Here is a 6000-nt window from a genome sequence, read left to right as displayed (position 1 = left end):
TCTAACAGACACTGCCTTAGTTTGGGTCCCCAAGAAGCAGTCTGAGACGGGGATTCTTGAGAAAATAATCTATTGGGAGAGTAGGCTTAGGAGAAAGAAAGCAAGTGACCAGAATAGGGTAGGGGAGAAAGTAAAACAAAGATGCAGTTCAGGTGGCTTCCATGTGGTCCCCCAGGAACTCTGGGATACACACTGCAACACAATGTCCATCCTATCTTCAGGTAAGGTGCCACTTTGGTATCTCTTGTCAGATAAGAGGAGGAGGATGCATAACTTCTGGACTGAGGCAGCTTCCCTCTAGAAAAGGCAGTTCTCTGAGAAGAGAGTGCTGTGAGCTGTTAGCATCCAGTACAGCAGTGGACCATAAGAGGACACCCTCCTGGTGAAAAAGGCCTAGGCTGGGCAGTATCAACAACAATAGTTAGCGGAAACAAGAAACATAGGCAGCATATTCCCAGAACATCATTCTTCTTTCTTCATGGGACTCTAGCATATTCAGGAAGATGCTTTTGGGGCATGTAGACATTGCCCTGAGTGATTGTGCAAGAACTAGTGGGGACCACTATTACTGAAGAGAAGAAATCTCTAACTACAGCACCTGCCTAGCCAGCATGAAGTCCTGAGTTCAAATCCCAGTGCCACCAAAAAAAAAAAAAAAGAAACCAGAGAGAGAGAAAGGAAATCTTAGTACTAAAAGTACATCAGATTTTGGAATTATCATTTGATTTTGTCTTCATTTTTATTTATAAACCTGAGCCCCTACAGGGGATTGAACTCTAAAAAGATATGGCTATGGCTATGTCTACCTCAGAAACTATGAATGTAACCTTATTTGGAAAAAGGTCTTTGCAGATATGATCAAGAATCTCAAAATGAGATCGTCCTAGATTATCTAGTTAGGCTCTAATCCAAGCATCCTTACAAGGACAGAAGAAAAGACAGATACAAAGGAGAAGGGCATTGAAGATAGACAGATGCTAGGAGCCACCAGAAGCCAGGAGAGACGGGAGTGGAATCTTCCTTATTTGGAGGGAGTATGGATGTACTGACACCTTGATTGTGGATTTCTGGTCTCTACAACTATAAGAGAAACAACTTTATGTGGCAATTTGTGATGGCAGCTCCAGGAAACTAATACAGTCCTCTCTTATCTTGACCAAGTCAATGTTGCTCTCAGAGTCTCAGTTTTTGACTATGTAAAAATAATCTCATAGTTTTATTGTACGGATTAACTAAGATATAAGAACAAAACAAATGGGACAGTGGTAGTTGGCACATGACAGTTGTTCAATCTATATCACATTTTTGCTTCACCTCTCTATTTTGGCTCTAACCAAAACTTTCGGAAGTGGATTTTATTCTACCTTTCCATGTGCCAACCTCAGCACCATAACCACAGTCTCTTTCCTCTCTCAAGTAGTCAGTAGGGCTTTGCCACAAAGATTTCAGTAAGATTGAACATAAATTTTTAAATAAAACATAAATTCAACAATCAATGAAGCCTTGTCTTATCTATACTTATTATCTTAAGAAAACTATAAGGTTTTTTATATTTTTATTGAAGTATAGAATATGTTCAAATATATACATATCATTAAATAGAGCTTCATGAACTCCTCAAACTTAACACAACTACATAACCAGCATTCAAGAATAGAACCTAACCAACACCAGAAACTTCCCCTATACTCCTTCCTAATCACTAGTCCCCAGCAAGACTGAACTCTAATCACATAGATTACCATTACCTGTTTTGAACTTTATGTAACTGATGTCATACGGTGTATATTCTTTTATGTGTGTCTTCTTTTATGACACATATTTGTTGTTGAGATTTCTCTGTGGTATTGCATGCAGTGGTAGATTGCTCGTTATCATGAGTATATAGCATTCTATTTTGTAATACATCAAGTTTATCCATTCTATGAATGATCGGCATTTAGGTTGTTGCCAATTTTTGGCTATTACAAATAGTTCTTTTGTAAACATTTTAGATTATAGAATACATATACATATAGATTAATGTGACAGAATTAAATCTTTCAGAGCCTAAACATGGACATCCCTACATTTATTTAGATGTTTCAAAAATTTCTCTGAATAATGTTTTGGAGGTTTCTTTTATAAGATTTATTCCTAGGTGTTTTATATTTTTGATGCAACTGTAAATGGTATTAGGACTCTATGGGATTTTAAGGAGATGGAAATTTTTAATAATCTGAGTTCTATTGCCTCTCTAGACAAGGATCATAAGATTTTCGTTTATTAAAATTGCAAGAGAAAAAGTATTTAAATATTCTAAACTGTTAAAACTGACAAAAGGGAAAACAAATAAGACCAGAGGCTGCAATTAGCCAGTTAGGGTGCCAACTATAAATTCCAGTGCTCACTTCTAACAGTATCTAATGTGCCATGAGAAACTCTTTCCCAGAAAAGGATCCAAAAGAAACAACTTGAAATTCCATGGTTTGTATAAAAGAAATAAATTCCTTTTCATTGATCTTTGGCCAGAGAGTTTAGTACTCTTTCTGATTTCAAAAATTTGAAGAGACAAAATCCACATTTATAGGCTCTGACTATGTGTCAAGTGTGTTTCCATAATTATCTTTTTTAATTCTCATGACAAACCCATATGCTGTTAGCATTTACTCAATTTTACAGTTGAGGAATCTGAAACACACAGATTAATGCCCCAAATCACACTCCATCAGTGATAGAAATGCAAATCTAGCCCGACAGATGCCAAAGGTAATTTCCCCCCTTTAAAAGTAACATTAATTAGTATCTTGCCAACTATTAAAATTTAGACATGTTCATTATGGAAATTTTGAAAAATACAAAAAATATGGAGAAATGGTTTTTTTCCAGATATGAATTTATTTTTCACTTCACAATAACCTCCTCGTGACCTTACATGCCCTTCGGCAACATCATTCTAAAGTTAGCATGTCATTTCACCAGGTAAATCTGCCAAAATGTTTAACCAAATACCTTTCATGTGGGACACCTAGACTATTTCTAGTTTTCACATAATAAATACCTACAATGGACTACATTATTACTTCTTGGCATACAGCTCTGATCACTCCTTTATGATAAATTCCTCCAAGTATTCTTGAGGGTGAAAGGGATGGAGATTTGTAAATGCTCTTAACACACACCCACCCCCTACCCTACCCACCCTCCAAACAAGTCATAGCTTCTTCCTTGCCCACTTAGCAAGAGTGATCACCTGCTGTGTCTTTACCTATACTGTGTATCATCACTGAGAGAAATATTTACCAATTGGGTAAGTTTAAAACATCATATCATTTTCATTTACACTTCTTTAAATATCAGTAGTTTTGAGCATCTACTTATTGGTCACATGTATTTATTTCTCTGCTTGGATGTTAGTTATTCTCAAGTTGTTTCTTGATCACCTGCATTAGAATGCCTAGGTACATACTAAATCTGCAGATTCCTGAGTCCCACACTAGACTTAATCAGACCCCATGGAGAGGCCTGCAGGTGGCAAGAGATCTAAACTCTGTTGGCATTCATGTGTACTCCAGGCTTTGCTAATCTTGGCCCAACTCCAGTCTGCCTCTGCCCATTCCACACCTAGAAGCAGCAAACACATCCAAATAGCCAAGGACTAGGTTTCTTTACAAGTCAAAATACGCAATGATCCTGATGTGAAGCTTTTGTTTGTCTGAAAAATATCAAATGTGCTTTTAGGTACATTACTAATGACTGCAGAGAGAACTGTTGAGATGTGATGATTCAAAGCTGGCCATGTGAATAAGCTTACAACCCATTTTGTGTGGCACAGAGTCAAACCATGACTGTAGATTCAGTTTCTGTGCCCAGCAGGATACTATATGGAAAAAGCAGAGATTTTAAAAGCAGAAGATAAAATCTTCATTTGAAGAGTTTAAGTAATTCTGCAAGTGCTATGAAACTAAAGATACAGCTAGAGAACCAAGCAAAATAATGTGTCACCTAGTGCTAGATTTCAAAGAGCCAGACAAGAAGTGAAGCAGGGTAGCATCTGCAGCCTCTTCTCTTACTTCCCTCCATTCACCTGGGGTCTTGTTATGTTGCCCAGGCTGGCCTCAATCTCCTGCCTTAGCCTCCCCAAGTAACTGGGAAAACAGGCATGGGCCATGACACCCAGCAAGGAGGAAAATTCTTAATCAAGATTCCACACTGGTATACACAATATGCACTCTGCCTCTGCTGATCTGAAGGAAGCCTCTTGAGCTCTGAACCCTTGTTATGCTTCAAAGCCACCTCTTCACCATTTTCAATTAATTCTTCCAATCTCAGTCATCTCTCACTCTGTTGGTCCTGGTTAAATTTCCTGATAATAGCCAATACTCAAATATCTATTAACTGTATACATATGGAGAAATGAATACTCTAAGCACATGTTTCACCAAATTTTCTCAAATTTTGCATGCCATTGATTTCAAGTCATACAAGCAAATTGACAACCCTTTCTCTTTTTTTCCCTTTGGTAGGAGGAAGGGAGGGATAGACAGAAAAGAACACACTAGAATTCCCAGACTGTAAGATGCATCTAAGTTTCAGAAGTTTCAAGGTGCTGGGAGAAATGGGTTTTAGAAACAAGGAAATGCAAAAGATAGTGATTTACAATCATCATCTGCCCATCACTGTGTGACAACGGTATTCATGAGTACATTGGTATTGTCTATGATGACATGTAGGTACCTCCATGTCAGGAAAGGCCACATTGGTGTCATGCAAGGGTTCATGTGGCAATTTGCATTTTCCAAATCCTCTCATTTCTGTATGTTCTTCTTACAATGTGACTTGAACACTCCTCTCACCAAGAGTGGGAACTGTTCACTCTCCTTGAATCTGTCAGGGAAGAAGGATAACAGCTCCAAACAATATAGTATACTCTCTCTCCTTCCCCTGTCTCTCTCCACCTCCCCCTTCTTTCTCAAGATACCCCCTTTTGTACAGCTATCATGTTGGGAGGAAATACAGGTCACCGTGGAAACCATGAGTAGATCAGCAGGGCTCTACCTAACAGCACTAGGAATTGTCTCAACTGACAGCCATTATCAACCACCAGACTTGGGAATGAGCACACCTTTGGATCATTTCAGATACCAGCCTTCAAGTCACCCCAGATGGAGTAACAATCTGTCCCCAAAGAGCCCTGCCCAATTTGTATAGTTGTGAGCAAAGCATATGTTGTCATTATTTCAAGCCACCAAGTTTTGAAGAAATTTGTTACACGGCCACAGTTTGAAACAGCATGCAAATGTTTTTTTCTTCTTTCTGAACAATAGTGTAGAAAAACCATAGCAACTTAGTTTTACATCCTGCTTTAGAATTTCCCAAATATTTGCTTCATCACTCTTTCACTTCACCAAGAAATAACCCACATCACCTCCACAGGAGATAGAAACTCAGTTTCCATGAGTGAGGAAACTGAGACACAAAAAGGCACAGCCATTTGTCCACAGTCATACTGCCTTCTGCCTGAGGGAAGAAGAACTCCAGTAGTTATATGAGGGGCAGATTCTTGATGCTAGCTCCTCCCCCTTTAGCTGCCTGCCCTCCAACAAGTCATTAACCTCTCTGTGTTCCAGTACTCTCATTTATGAGATGCAGATTAAATAATATGATTGTGCAGAATCTCTACCAAATACCTCACGACCCATGTATCTTTCAGAGCAGACAGAGTTGGCCTCAATAAACCATGTGGCTTCAGCAGCACGGTGCCTTGGTCAGAAGTGACACTCCATGACCATCTCCTGGATGAATGAATGAACAAATGACTGATGTTCCCATCTAGTCTCTCCCTAGCCCTTCTCCTGTTACACCATGCTACTTAGACCTGTAAACTGGCAGAATGGATTTTGCTTGGCAAATGCTGAACAGAACCTGTGTGCTGCTTTGGCCAGGATGGAAAAGTTGGAATTTTTTCCTATGCTTTATGAATCTTCCATTGATAGTAGCACTCAAAAATTCAGAATTCAA

This window comes from Castor canadensis, chromosome 13 (assembly GCF_047511655.1).
Source record: "Castor canadensis chromosome 13, mCasCan1.hap1v2, whole genome shotgun sequence".
Taxonomy (NCBI): Eukaryota; Metazoa; Chordata; class Mammalia; order Rodentia; family Castoridae; genus Castor; species Castor canadensis.
Note: the sequence above shows the minus strand (reverse complement) of the source record.